The following is a 16,510-nucleotide window of genomic DNA, read 5'->3' as shown; positions in this document are numbered from 1 at the left end:
ATAAATTCCACTGCAATACCATCCAAACCCGCTGCCTTGCCGGCTTTCATCTTCCGCAAAGCTTTTACTACCTCTTCCCTGTTTACCAAATCATTCTTTCTAACCCTCTCACTTTGCACACCACCTTGACCAAAACACCCTATATCTGCCACTCTATCATCAAACACATTCAACAAACCTTCAAAATACTAACTCCATCTCCTTCTCACATCACCACTACTTGTTATCACCTCCCCATTAGCCCTCTTCACTGAAGTTCCCATTTGTTCCCTTGTCTTACGCACTTTATTTACCTCCTTCCAAAACATCTTTTTATTCTCCCTAAAATTTAATGATACTCTCTCACCCCATATATATATATATATATATATATATATATATATATATATATATATATATATATATATATATATATATATATATATATATTTTTTTTTTTTTTTATACTTTGTCGCTGTCTCCCGCGTCTGCGAGGTAGCGCAAGGAAACAGACGAAAGAAATGGCCGAACCCCCCCCCCCATACACATGTACATACACACGTCCACACACACAGCTTTCCATGGTTTACCCCGGACGCTTCACATGCCTTGGTTCAATCCACTGACAGCACGTCAACCCCTGTATACCACATCACTCCAATTCGCTCTATTTCTTGCCCTCCTTTCACCCTCCTGCATGTTCAGGCCCCGATCACACAAAATCCTTTTCACTCCATCTTTCCACCTCCAATTTGGTCTCCCTCTTCTCCTCGTTCCCTCCACCTCCGACACATATATCCTCTTGGTCAATCTTTCCTCACTCATTCTCTCCATGTGCCCAAACCATTTCAAAACACCCTCTTCTGCTCTCTCAACCACGCTCTTTTTATTTCCACACATCTCTCTTACCCTTACGTTACTTACTCGATCAAACCACCTCACACCACACATTGTCCTCAAGCATCTCATTTCCAGCACATCCATCCTCCTGCTCACAACTCTATCCATAGCCCACGCCTCGCAACCATACAACATTGTTGGAACCACTATTCCTTCAAACATACCCATTTTTGCTTTCCGGGATAATGTTCTCGACTTCCACACATTTTTCAAGGCTCCCAAAATTTTCGCCCCCTCCCCCACCCTATGATCCACTTCCGCTTCCATGGTTCCATCCGCTGACAGATCCACTCCCAGATATCTAAAACACTTCACTTCCTCCAGTTTTTCTCCATTCAAACTCACCTCCCAATTGACTTGACCCTCAACCCTACTGTACCTAATAACCTTGCTCTTATTTACATTTACTCTTAACTTTCTTCTTCCACACACTTTACCAAACTCAGTCACCAGCTTCTGCAGTTTCTCACATGAATCCGCCACCAGCGCTGTATCATCAGCGAACAACAACTGACTCACTTCCCAAGCTCTCTCATCCCCAACAGACTTCATACTTGCCCCTCTTTCCAAAACTCTTGCATTTACCTCCCTAACAACCCCATCCATAAACAAATTAAACAACCATGGAGACATCACACACCCCTGCCGCAAACCTACATTCACTGAGAACCAATCACTTTCCTCTCTTCCTACACGTACACATGCCTTACATCCTCGATAAAAACTTTTCACTGCTTCTAACAACTTGCCTCCCACACCATATATTCTTAATACCTTCCACAGAGCATCTCTATCAACTCTATCATATGCCTTCTCCAGATCCATAAATGCTACATACAAATCCATTTGCTTTTCTAAGTATTTCTCACATACATTCTTCAAAGCAAACACCTGATCCACACATCCTCTACCACTTCTGAAACCACACTGCTCTTCCCCAATCTGATGCTTTGTACATGCCTTCACCCTCTCAATCAGTACCCTCCCATATAATTTACCAGGAATACTCAACAAACTTATACCTCTGTAATTTGAGCACTCACTCTTATCCCCTTTGCCTTTGTACAATGGTACTATGCACGCATTCCGCCAATCCTCAGGTACCTCACCATGAGTCATACATACATTAAATAACCTTACCAACCAGTCAACAATACAGTCACCCCCTTTTTTAATAAATTCCACTGCAATACCATATATATATATATATATATATATATATATATATATATATATATATATATATATATATATATATATATATATATATATATATATACATATATATATATATATATATATATATATATATATATATATATATATATATATATATATATATATTCAAACCGAGTTCTCATCTATATTGATAAGTTTGCAAGACACGCACACTCAGGACTGGTTTTCCACCTATGTAAATGTCCCGCCCTCCAGCACAAAGAGGCTGACCCAGGTCAGGATTCAATAAAGGTGCCAACATTTACGTATATATTTCCTTCTAACGGCGTAGCGTAGCTAATCGCACGACGCCCGAAGTTCATGCCGACCATCAACGCAACGAGCTAACGAGTTATGCGTCACCAACGTCCTAAAATGGTCAAATTGTGTGTTGGGATGATCACGTACAGGTCAAGTGTTTATCCTGTGATACACACGATCTGTATGCGGGGGGGGGGGGGGGGGGGGGGGGTATCACTGAGTTCGTTTGCAAGAGATGGAGCTTGAGCCAGCGGCAGAGGTATGTAGTCTTGAACACCACTCTCTACGATCGTGTTTGTCTTTTGACTGTTAGGGTACGAAGATATGTCAGACAGTTGTGTTAACAACGCAGCTTTTGTGGCGGAGAAATAGTAACTTATGGAGACAGGGAGTGAAGGAGTGTTGGCTCTCCACGGTCATTTGCAAACTGACTGTGTTTGTAACGTGTGGTGGTAATACGTTAGGTGTGTGTCGGAGAACGGGAAGCTAGCTATCAGATCAATGCTCCTTATAGACCTGGACTTTGCTGGCCTTCCACAGACCATCTGCGTCTCTCCTTCCCTACACCTCAGTTCGTTATAATCTCCTTCCACAGACCATCTGCGTCTCTCCTTCCCTACACCTCAGTTCGTTATAATCTCCTTCCACAGGCCATCTATGTCTCCCCTTCCCTACACCTCAGTTCGTTATAATCTCCTTCCACAGACCATCTGCGTCTCTCCTTCCCTACACCTCAGTTCGTTATAATCTCCTTCCCCAGACCATCTGCGTCTCTCCTTCCCTACACCTCAGTTCGTTTTAATCCCCTTCCACAGGCCATCTATGTCTCTCCTTCCCTACACCTCAGTTCGTTATAATCCCCTTCCCCAGACCATCTGCGTCTCTCCTTCCCTACACCTCAGTTCGTTATAATCTCCTTCCACAGGCCATGTGTGTCTCTCCTTCCCTACACCTCAGTTCGTTATAATCTCCTTCCACAGACCATCTGCGTCTCCCCTTCCCTACACCTCAGTTCGTTATAATCTCCTTCCCCAGACCATCTGCGTCTCTCCTTCCCTACACCTCAGTTCGTTTTAATCCCCTTCCACAGGCCATCTATGTCTCTCCTTCCCTACACCTCAGTTCGTTATAATCCCCTTCCCCAGACCATCTGCGTCTCTCCTTCCCTACACCTCAGTTCGTTATAATCTCCTTCCACAGGCCATGTGTGTCTCTCCTTCCCTACACCTCAGTTCGTTATAATCTCCTTCCACAGACCATCTGTGTCTCTCCTTCCCTACACCTCAGTTCGTTATAATCCCCTTCACCAGACCATCTGCGTCTCTCCTTCCCTACACCTCAGTTCGTTATAATCTCCTTCCACAGACCATGTGTGTCTCTCCTTCCCTACACCTCAGTTCGTTATAATCTCCTTCCACAGACCATGTGTGTCTCTCCTTCCCTACACCTCAGTTCGTTATAATCTCCTTCCACAGGCCATCTATGTCTCTCCTTCCCTACACCTCAGTTCGTTATAATCTCCTTCCACAGACCATGTGTGTCTCTCCTTCCCTACACCTCAGTTCGTTATAATCTCCTTCTTTCCACCGTGCCAGACGCCTCAATTCCCCTCATGCAGAGGGTTTATGCTCTCGACATTATCACATACCCTTTTTATCACCTCTGTATAAAGTGGTACCAATACCGTCACCCTTCATTGGGTGTGACGTCAATCCATTCCACATCGTCAAACTCAGTATCATGAGACCATCTCTCCTGCTGCTTTACCCATTCCGGGAACCTTCCTACTGATGTGTGTGTGTGTGTGTGTGTATAGCTCTTCAGGTTCCGTCTGCTGCGCTCTGGTTCCAACGCACTCATACTTTCTGTATCATTTTCGTCCGTACCCAAAGTCGATATCTTATCTTATCTATAACCATCAATATACTGTGAGCGCTCAAACTCTCTGCGACATCTGCTGTTATCTGGCTCATTTCTGATGGCAAGCAGGTCCTCGGATCACTCGACTGGACGACGACAACACCTTCTTCCTAACATCCACAATGGACAAAGGGCGAAGCCCACTTCGGTCATGAACACCGAGCTGATTGGCATTTACGACCCGTGCCTTGGTTGTGGTCCAGAATACCACTAAAGGCAGCGAGGAAGACCACTCCTTGGTTGGTATAAAGGTCAGAGCGCCTAAACGATGTGTACACATTCGGCGACGCTGCTCACATTGATGTACAAAATATCGGCCAGTATTTCCCAGTGCCTAGGTGGTGGTGTGTGTGTGTGTGTCGTAAGGAAACCGCACTACCACAGACCCCACATGTGTGAGGAGTTCTGGCCGAAGAAAGATATCCGGATACACTGAGCTGTTTATGGCTGTGGGTGAATACTAACGGTGACTGGTCCTGAAGCTTCTCTTTGAATAATACTTCGTCCTACTGTACAATTCAGTGGCTGCTGGCAGTCCCTTGCTCGCTACTGTTAGCAGACACTTGCTCGTTACTGTATCAGCTGCAAACTTGCCCACATGCTGAGTGTAATGTAGTAATTCATCTACACTTGTGGGGCATGATGATGCGCTAGGTCAAGCCGGACTAGTTTTCTTTTGTGTAGTGATACACGATGCCCAGCGGCCAATTATACCTCATTTTCTTTCATAATTCTAGTATTCTGAAAGATATGATCTAATGCCGGTCTCATAAGACGATCCGCTTTCCATTCCAATGTATCACATGTAGCACAATAGCAGACTCTGTATCAGAAGATAACATCAGCTGGTCCACCCGACTGGTACAGTGCAACACACCTCAGCCACTGCCAATAATTAAGATACCGAGTGTGCGATTCCTGCTGTGTCGGAGGGAGTCAGTGAGGCAGGTTACACACAACATTCCCCTACGACACACTACCAGTCAAGCTGTACGCGTGAGGACCATTTCCCCTCCCTCAACCAGAGGCCCTCACTAATCCCCTCCCTCAACCAGAGACCCTCACTAATCCCCTCCCTCAACCAGAGACCCTCACTAATCCCCTCCCTCAACCAGAGACCCTCACTAATCCCCTCCCTCTACCAGAGACCCTCACTAATCCCCTCCCTCAACCAGAGACCCTCTCTAATCCCCTCCCTCAACCAGAGACCCTCACTAATCCCCTCCCTCAACCAGAGACCCTCACTAATCCCCTCCCTCAACCAGAGGCCCTCACTAATCCCCTCCCTCAACCAGAGACCCTCACTAATCCCCTCCCTCAACCAGAGACCCTCACTAATCCCCTCCCTCAACCAGAGATCCTCACTAACCCCCTTCCTCAACCAGAGACCCTTACTAATCCCCTCCCTCAACCAGAGGCCCTCAGCAATCCCCTCCCTCAACCAGAGGCCCTAACTAATCCCCTCCCTCAACCAGAGACCCTCACTAATCCCCTCCCTCTACCAGAGGCCCTCACTAATCCCCTCCCTCAACCAGAGACCCTCACTAATCCCCTCCCTCTACCAGAGGCCCTCACTAATCCCCTCCCTCAACCAGAGACCCTCACTAATCCCCTCCCTCAACCAGAGACCCTCACTAATCCCCTCCCTCAACCAGAGACCCTCACTAATCCCCTCCCTCAACCAGAGGCCCTCACTAATCCCCTCCCTCAACCAGAGACCCTCACTAATCCCCTTCCTTAACCAGAGACCCTCACTAATCCCCTCCCTCAACCAGAGGCCCTAACTAATCCCCTCCCTCAACCAGAGACCCTCACTAATCCCCTTCCTTAACCAGAGACCCTCACTAACCCCCTCCCTCAACCAGAGGCCCTCATTAAGGGGACAACAGTTCAAACTTTGAGGCTGTTAAAACTCAAGCAACAGTCTACACGTCCTGAAGCCACTCTTAAGACACGTCAAGACTGGCGAGGTGGAACCCAATGGAAGGATTACAGAACATTAGGGAATCTAACCAAAAACTTCACTTTTGAGAATGTCCAGACTGTGCAGGTGAGGAGTTTCCTCCCTTCAGGAAGTTAACAGTAACGTGAGAGGGTAAATCTGCGAAGTGAGTGAGGCGGCTCGTGAGGTTAAAGGGAATGTTACTGTTCGTTCTGCTTCATGATGATGATAACAATAATAGCACACGCTCAGCTCCAGCGGTTTTCGTTTACTTTTCCGTGACGTGTATAACTGAACAACATACAAAGTTGCCAGACACAGCTTTCTATGAACCTCAGAACTAGCCACTTAATCACACTCCAGCCTTCCTAGAACACACACACACACACACACACAACTGTTTTTTGCTCCTCCAGTGAGAGAGGTCGAATTACATATATATTTTCCTTTTTTCGCAATATAACATTTTTTTCTCAAGCAAGAGGCTTTGTGGTGTATCAATAGCTTTTGATAATCACGCGTCACAAGGCAGTCCTGAGAAATTCTTTAAATTGAGATAGAAAGAAAGAACATTCCCTCGGGTCACCCGAGCTCAGGAAACATGGTCAGTACCTGCCCGAACATTAAGGTACACTGAGGTCCGAAGCCTCAGGTCATATAAGAAAAAAAATCTTGCTTTTCGATTTTCTTTATTTTTCTTCAAAATGCAGGCAGGTCAGCAATGTTGTGTGTGTGTGCGTGTGTGTGTGTGTGTGTGTGGTGACGCGTCTGCCGTCCAGTTCTTCACTAATCTAAGCCTTTCACAAGCAGGTTGTGCCCAAACAGACGTATCCTGGAGGGAAAGCTGACCACAGCTGTTGATTAACGTTCTCACCCACAGGGGTAAGTGTGTGCTGCAGGCGACCGCTGGAACCAACTTACCGGGGTACGTTAGGGATCGAGCCGCTGACGTCACGCGGTACCGCTGTGGGTGTTAGCATGCCAGATAAGCAGCAGCCAAGTGCATGATCTGGTCGACGTCATAGAGCCCTGGTAGCGGTATCCCTTGTTCATCTGCCAGGTAAACACTAAGAACAGACTCAAGGAACGAGTGGAAGAACATCTGGGGATATACTGTGTCGGTCTGTTTGGTCATCTCAACAACAAAAGTAATAATATCAGGACTTCATAAAGTAATAATATCAGGACTTCATGAGTACTGTCCAGGGTCGGCACCACACACGTCCTGATCATCAGCAAAGCCCTCAGTCTTCTTCCTATGTTTGCAGGAGGGAGTCGAGTTCATACCTGGTGCGAGCATGACTCGAGGTCTGGTATGTTTCTGAAGGACGAGATGCACCTAAACCAACGGTGGTGCTGCGTGCTTTGTGGGAGAGGCGCCTCGGTGAGTCTCCACGTACTACATTCCCGTCAACAAAGCAGTTCATGACGTATGACTCTGTTCCCTCCGGATATACTTCTGGCTAAATGTGACACTCAATTACGTATGACAATAATTCACGTCAATGCAAGAAGTATACGCAACAAATTGGTATAGTTTGTGACAACTGCAGTGGAGGATCGTGTGAGTGTCGTATCTAAGACTTGTTCAGATTTCAAAAATAGATATTCCCTTGCCGACTATGCAATCCCAAGGTACACTGTATTTGACAGTGGCAGGGGACATATAGCAAGCGGTGGTGCCTCGCTCTTCGTTAACGCTAATCACAACCCTGTGCTGAAAAAAATATATATATTGTAGCCGCAGGTAGTAACATCGACTCCTCCTGTGGGAATACACATCTCCCTGAAAACCCTCTGTGAGACGGTCTTAACCTGCCCTCCGCTTAACTCGAAACGTTTACTTTCGAATCTTCTCAACTTTTCACCGAACCTTTTGAAAGTGGCGGCACGTTTCACGTTTTCACTCCACAACGTTTACACTTGTCCCTCCTATTTTTCCCCATTCCTATTCCTGGTCCTACACCATTTACAACAAAGTGCGCATTTACATAACACTTCCACAAGATCTGACAAACCCTCTCCCAGTCTGCCAGACCTCTGTACATCAGGCCCGCTACCATCACATGCCTTCGTACCACAAACAATCCAATCATGCTCTGGTTGTATTGCGTCCCCTGTGTCTGTGTACCACGTTCATTCATAAACACATTGAAGCTTCAAGTACTCATTTGGAACAGCCATGCCAGCCGTATCCATTAACAAGGATCATTTACATCCACCATTTCATATTTACCCGACTTACTCAGGCACTCTGTTCTCCACTCACCCATTCACGTTCATCATACAGTCTCCCCTGAATCTGCATAACCTAAAACTTCGAATTTTCTGTTTATCAAACACTCAGTGATCCGCTTTTCTAGTTTGCCATCATTTCTAATAAAATATTATAGTCTACCTTGTAAAATAACGCGAAGTCAATGAAAACTACCCATTTTCTATTATTTCATTTCTTTATTTCACATTTGGTTGTGACGTTCTATGATGGGCTTGTGTAATTTTCATTGGCACAAATCCACGAAGACCTCCGATAGCATACCAATTACTTACCTAAACGTTCTAGTATACTGGCCTACTTCTTAACACTCGTAGTCTTGTGTATGTGAGGTTCAACTGACAGGGGTAAACACGGGTTCGGTCGGAGCTCAAGTTCTCTGTTGACTGACGACATATCAATCATTTTGCTGACTGTCGCCATACGGGGACACATCATCATCTCAAGTCTGGAAGCTCTTCCCTTCCTCCAATACCAAAGAAGAAACTCTACAACAAAGAGTGTAATTCGAACTTTCCTCCTCCCTAGCAACTCGACCAGTCATATATAACGAACTCTCCAAATCAAAGAGCAAAATCAGTGTTCTCAAAAAGATAACAGTTGCGGTGGGGACACGCCAGGCTGGATGACTAAAGCAACTAATGACATAAACGCAGACGGATGACTGGCTGGCTTACTGGGCGAAAATGATGACCATGAAAAGTAACTTACGATGACAAAGCGAATTTTGAAAGAAAATCAAAACCAGTTAGAAAACATCGAAAAAAAAAATTCATGACAGCGCCATAAGAAAAACTGAAAAATTCATTAAATACGCTGAAAACAAGGAAAAAAAAATCAGGAATACTATTGGCCCACTATCAAAGGACAGTAACACCTTTTAACGACAAAACTTAAGATGGTTTCCCTTCTATCTCTACTCGTTGCTTATTACCGAAAACTCGTGTGAGGTACAGCTTGCACAAAAGGCATACATGGGCAAAGAAAATAAAAAAAAAAAAAATCCGACAATGAGAGCACTGAATGCTATGAAATTCTTAAATATCAAGACAAATTACAACGGAAGAAATCAACTGGTCTTGCCGACATCTAACCCCAGAATAACCCAGGGAGCTTCCCGGCAAATTGCTCTTCCAATCATCAAAACATTCCACACATGGCTGCAGGAAGGGAAAGTCACAAATGGAGGAAAACAGTTCTTCGGACTACCATCCCATCCTCCTCCTCCTTCTCCAGTCCACACTCTACCATAAAAATTTTCCACGGCAGTATCTGTCCCTCATTCTCCGCGTTATTCAATTTTTCTCGTCTTTTTCCTGCCGACAGATAAGCCACAAGTGCCCTCTGCTTTAATACCTTGTATCCACCACTCTTTATAGGACAAGCCAACAGATAACCATATCCAGAACTATCAGGTCTGTTATCTGTCAGTCACATGTACTCCCATGTAAAAGCCGCTCTTATCGCATTGTTATTCTTCCCTAATTGTGTTCTGGATTATTCTCCGTCTAGCCCTCCATACCCCCGTCTCCTCCCGCTGAAGCTACGACCTCCCCTTTATTTATAAAGCCTTATACAGGTGTCTTCCCGGTACTTTCGAAGCTTCTAGAGGGTAAGGTGTATGGTCCAGATGGCATATCTTCTCAAGTCCTAAGGGACTAAGGAGATAGCTCCGATCCTTGCTCGTCTCTGTCTCGCCTCAAAAACCCCAGCTTTTCCCTCTTCTTGGAAGCAGGCCTCGGTGCAGCCCATCCCTAAGAACACCGTTCATCGCCGCACCGGTCTCACCCCCGCAAACCCCGAAGTCTTACCAACATTCCTCAACTCGCTTCCTCAAACATTCTGAATCTCATTCCCTCCTTTCTGGTCACTGATAAGCGCATTCAGCCGTGCTACGTCTACTTGTAATCATGTGACGCATCTTTGGTCCTTTCCCTTAGCATCTCTGGTTTATCTAGTGTTGTTCCTTGACACCTACAAAGCATTTTACTTTCTAAACTTCATACTTTCAGCTTTTATGTTCAACGGGGCACTGCTTCTCTAGTCAGCCCATTGCAGAGGTCACTAATGGGACGATTTTCCCACTATTATCCTAATAACGGTGGAGTCCCTACGTATTCTATCCTATCAGCTACACAATTTCTTCACTATATAAACGAACTCATCAACCTTTAACCTTGCTCAATCTTACGCTCATGACGCAGAGGTACGTCCTCAACTTCCTTTCCGAGCCTCCAGCTCTTTCTTACACTGAATATATATCTTATTTCCGACCCGTGTAGCATCTGGAAATGGGGCAGCAGCAACCTGGATAAATTCAACCACGCTATAACGCAATCACGCGTTCCTCTGTACTCTTCCAAAACATCACAATTCAACCTTACATGATGTTGATCATACGAGTCCACACCCTTTCCTTGCACATGGAAACTGGGATTCTCTTCCTTCTCTGGTCTTTCGCTCTCCCTGAAACATCTGCATCGAAGTCTTTAAGCAGCTCTGACATTTTTTTTTTTTCCATATCTTAATCACTATGTATCCAAGACGGTCATAAGTGGAGAATATCCTGCCCGCGCCATGTGTCGCAATAAAAACGTGTCTATCTATTCATCTCAACAATGTGATAAACGAATTATAATCAATAGTCAGTATCTCGTACACATACGTAACTTCCAATCCGACTAATTCCTGGATCTCAGTTAACATCGTCAGCACAGCCCTTTTAAGTGCGAGTCTTGAAGTTTATATCAATAAATCGTATCGTCGCGAGCCGGTGCCGAGCCTATCATAAATGGAAAACAAATTTGATAATAACCTAGTGAAGTAAATAATGTTATTTAGACCCTTAAGTGTAACCTACGATGTACTTTTTCACAGGTTTACAAGTGGCAGTGTCAGGGCCTCGTACCAGGAAGCATTAAGTACTGTGCCCCTGAAAAAGCGTCCGTTAACTATGACGGTAGGAGACAAATAAGTTTCCACTTTCAAACATATTCTACGATGCGAACACAGGGTATTCACACTAATAAATAAATCCAGATTAAACAACAGTCTTCAGTCTATGAATGAAGAAGGAATATCGAAGACTTTAGCTTAACGAACAAAACAGGAAGGATTGGGTTAGGAGTCGAGCGAGGACATTTTCTCCTTGAAAGTCGGCAGCGGGGATACGTACGTTAGGTGGCCAACCTTCAACTGGGGGGGGGGAACTGTCGCCTTACCAATTCTCATTAATTTCTCTTTTGTTGCCGACTCCTTTCTCTTCCTGGGAAGTACACGAGATTAACAGCGGCAACCTCGGATGGACGGAGCCAGCTGCTGTCATTTCTCACAATACTAAAGCACGGCGAAACCATGTTTATATGCAGCCAAAATCATGCACATCACACCGGGCAACTCGCCAATTCAGGCAGGATGTACGACTGCTTACGGTATTCATTTATGTTATGGCTAACTATGAACAGAGGTTACGCATTCGCATTTTATCATTATGTAGTTCATGTATAGTCATTTAGCCTGGATCACACGCACGAACGAGGAGCGCCTTCTAAAAGGCTCTATTACACACAGTGCTGCCAAGATATACATGCTGGCACCTTCCCTGGCGCCTAAGTCAACTCCTTTTATCTTGAGGAAGGAACATCCGTATGACATTTATACAATCCAAGATGTACTTATGTTTTAGAAAAAAAAAATCCCAACTGCTCAAGGGGAACGACTTAGGGTATCTAGTGCTACCTAATTCTACCTCATTCTTTTCCTATTCTAGAAAAATTTCCCCAATTAGGCATAGATCGTTTTATATACTCTTTTCTGATTGTTCATTAAATATACTACCGAAATATTCATTCGTATCTCTAGCACGTTCGCTCGATGCGTTCCCTGGATGTTTCGTGCGTTCACTCTTTGTTAGCCGAGTTAGAACGGGAACTGAAGCACTAATCAAGGTCATCTCACCAACGATATATATATATATATATATATATATATATATATATATATATATATATATATATATATTCATTTTAAACTATGTCGATCTCCAGCGTCAGCGAGGTAGCGCAAGGAAACAGACGAATATATATATATATATATATATATATATATATATATATATATCCTACGCACCATTTCATCGACCGACCCCTAAGGGTGGATGAACAGCTGGGTTGACTGTGGACCGACTGTGGCAACCAGGATTCGAACCTATGTGGTCAACCCGGGATGGCCAGTGGATGCATCAAGGGCAGGAACGCTAACTCAGCACCACGATGTTTAAATTTAGTCGCTGGCACTTCCTTTGATAGATAATCCCCAGATCCTAATATCAAGGGCACTTCTGATAGGGAGTGCCTTCAAACCTTGTAGCGACCTCCTAGTTCTCAAGGCTTCAGAACTGGTCGAGCAGGGTTCACGCCAGGTCTGGCAACGTAAAAATGGGTTCTTGGTAAGGTTCAGTTCCCGTGTTCCTGTGGTCAGTTTCGGAGGTTTGGTACCTACACCAATCCCTAGATTTAGTAGTGGGGCTAGGTTACGTCCTGAGTTGACCCACGTTACCATGTCTGGGTCTACGTAAGGTTGGCTCGCATTCTACGTTGGGTCCTTGGAATACGACGGGTTCCTGGATTATAATTATAAATACCTTGAAATCAAGGCCAGACAAATAATACAATGATATCTGGTATCGGTAAAAAAAAAAAAAAAATCCAGTTCACGGCACATTTGGTTTTTCTTCGAGGTTTTGCTGTTAGCAATGCTGATAATGACGTAGTCAAGAGCCAAGCACGCAAGGGTTCCTATCCTGACCGAAGAAGACAATCGGCAATCATCCTCCCCTTAGATAAATTGGGTACCTGGCACAGGTTTTATATATATATATATATATATATATATATATATATATGGAAAGGGAGCTGTGGTTTCGGTGCATTATACATGACAGCTAGAGACTAAGTGTGAACGAATGTGGCCGTTGTTGTCTTTTCCTTGTGCTACCTCGCGCGCGCGCGCGGGGGGAGGGGGGTTGTCATTTCATGTATGGAGAGGTGGCGACGGAATGGATGAAGGCAGCAAGGATGAATGTGTACATGTGAATATATGTCTATGTCTGTGTATGTATATGTACACATACGTTGAAATGTATAGGTATGTATATGTGCGTGTGTGGGCGTTTATGTATATACATGTGTATGAGGGTGGGATGGGCCATTCTTTCGTGTTTCCTTGCGCTACCTCGCTGACGCGGGAGACAGTGACAAAGTATAATAATAATAATGATAATAATATATATATATATATATATATATATATATATATATATATATATATATATATATATATATATATATATATATTATCCCTGGGGATAGGGGAGAAAGAATTCTTCCCACGTATTCCCAGCATGTCGTAGAAGGCGACTAAAAGGGGAGGGAGCGGGTGGCTGGAAATCCTCCCCTCTCGTTTTTTTTCTTTTTAATTTTCCAAAAGAAGGAACACAGAAGGGGGGCAGGTGAGGATATTCCCTCAAAGGCCCAGTCATCTCTTCTTACCGCGACCTCGCAAGGTAGCGCAAGGAAACAGACAAAAGAAATGGCCCAACCCACCCCCATACACATGTATATACATACACGTCCACACACGCAAATATACATACCTATACATCTCAATGTACACATATATATACACACACAGACCCATACATATATACCCATGTACACAATTCACACTGTCTGCCTTTATTCATTCCCATTGCCACCTCGCCACACATGGAATACCATCCCCCTCCCCCCTCATGTGTGCAAGGTAGCGCTAGGAAAAGACAACAAAGGCCCCATTCGTTCACACTCAGTCTCCAGCTGTCATGCAATAATGCCCGAAACCACAGCTCCCCCTCCACATCCAGGCCCCATTCAACCTTCCACGGCTCACCCCAGACGCATCACATGCCCTGATTCAATCCACTGACAGCACGTCAACCCCGGTATACCACATCGATCCAATTCACTCTATTCCTTGCCCTCCTTTCACCTTCCTGCATGTTCAGGCCCCGATCACACAAAATCTTTTTCACTCCATCTTTCCACCTCCAATTTGGTCTCCCACTTCTCGTTCCCTCCACCTCCAACACATATATCCTCTTGGTCAATCTTTCCTCACTCATTCTCTCCATGTGCCCAAACCATTTCAAAACTCCCTCTTCTGCTCTCTCAACCATGCTCTTTTTATTTCCACACATCTCTCTTACCCTTATGTACTTACGATCAAACCACCTCACACCACACATTGTCCTCAAACATCTCATTTCCAGCACATCCATCCTCCTGCACAAAACTCTATCCATAGCCCACGCCTCGCAACCATACAACATTGTTGGAACCACTATTCCTTCAAACATACCCATTTTTGCTTTCCGAGATAATGTTCTCGACTTCCACACATTCTTCAAGGCTCCCAGGATTTTCGCCCCCTCCCCCACCCTATGATCCACTTCCGCTTCCATGGTTCCATCCGCTGCCAGATCCACTCCCAGATATCTAAAACACTTCACTTCCTCCAGTTTTTCTCCATTCAAACTTACCTCCCAATTGACTTGACCCTCAACCCTACTGTACCTAATAACCTTGCTCTTATTCACATTTACTCTTAACTTTCTTCTTTCACACACTTTACCAAACTCAGTCACCAGCTTCTGCAGTTTCTCACATGAATCAGCCACCAGCGCTGTATCATCAGCGAACAACAACTGACTTACTTCCCAAGCTCTCTCATCCCCAACAGACTTCATACTTGCCCCTCTTTCCAACACTCTTGCATTTACCTCCCTAACAACCCCATCCATAAACAAATTAAACAACCATGGAGACATCACACACCCCTGCTGCAAACCTACATTCACTGAGAACCACTCACTTTCCTCTCTTCCTACACGTACACATACCTTACATCCTCGATAAAAACTTTTCACTGCTTCTAACAACTTGCCTCCCACACCATATATTCTTAATACCTTCCACAGAGCATCTCTATCAACTCTATCATATGCCTTCTCCAGATCCATAAATGCTACATACAAATCCATTTGCTTTTCTAAGTATTTCTCACATACATTCTTCAAGCAAACATCTGATCCACACATCCTCTACCACTTCTGAAACCACACTGCTCTTCCCCAATCTGATGCTCTATACATGCCTTTACCCTCTCAATCAATACCCTCCCATATAATTTACCAGGAATACTCAACAAACTTATACCTCTGTAATTTGAGCACTCACTCTTATCCCCTTTGCCTTTGTACAATGGCACTATGCACGCATTCCGCCAATCCTCAGGCACCTCACCATGAGTCATACATACATTAAATAACCTTACCAACCAGTCAACAATACAGTCACCCCCTTTTTTAATAAATTCCACTGCAATACCATCCAAACCTGCTGCCTTGCCGGCTTTCATCTTCCGCAAAGCTTTCACTACCTCTTCTCTGTTTACCAAATCATTTTCCCTAACCCTCTCACTTTGTGCACCACCTCGACCAAAACACCCTATATCTGCCACTCTATCATCAAACACATTCAACAAACCTTCAAAATACTCACTCCATCTCCTTCTCACATCACCACTACTTGTTATCACCTCCCCATTTGCGCCCTTCACTGAAGTTCCCATTTGCTCCCTTGTCTTACGCACTTTATTTACCTCCTTCCAGAACATCTTTTTATTCTCCCTAAAATTTAATGATACTCTCTCACCCCAACTCTCATTTGCCCTCTTTTTCACCTCTTGCACCTTTCTCTTGACCTCCTCTCTCTTTCTTTTATACATCTCCCACTCAATTGCATTTTTTCCCTGCAAAAATCGTCCAAATGCCTCTCTCTTCTCTTTCACTAATTATCTTACTTCTTCATCCCACCACTCACTACCCTTTCTAATCAACCCACCTCCCACTCTTCTCATGCCACAAGCATCTTTTGCGCAATCCATCACTGATTCCCTAAATACATCCCACTCCTATA

General features: G+C 44.5%; 1 long non-coding RNA gene across 1 annotated transcript in view; it reads left to right on the top strand.

Moving 5' to 3' along the window:
- The first annotated feature begins 6,935 nt into the window (after positions 1-6,935).
- The window catches only part of LOC139758481 (uncharacterized), a 12,760-nt gene continuing 3,185 nt past the window's right edge, over positions 6,936-16,510 (top strand). Inside the window, exon 1 of the long non-coding RNA XR_011714836.1 lies at positions 6,936-7,604. This is a non-coding gene — a long non-coding RNA (uncharacterized lncRNA). The remainder of the gene's footprint in view (positions 7,605-16,510) is intronic.

The sequence above is a fragment of the Panulirus ornatus genome, chromosome 30, assembly GCF_036320965.1.
Source record: "Panulirus ornatus isolate Po-2019 chromosome 30, ASM3632096v1, whole genome shotgun sequence".
Classification (NCBI taxonomy): domain Eukaryota; kingdom Metazoa; phylum Arthropoda; class Malacostraca; order Decapoda; family Palinuridae; genus Panulirus; species Panulirus ornatus.
The sequence above is the reverse complement of the archived record's forward strand: the minus strand, read 5'-3'. Positions and strand labels throughout refer to the sequence as shown.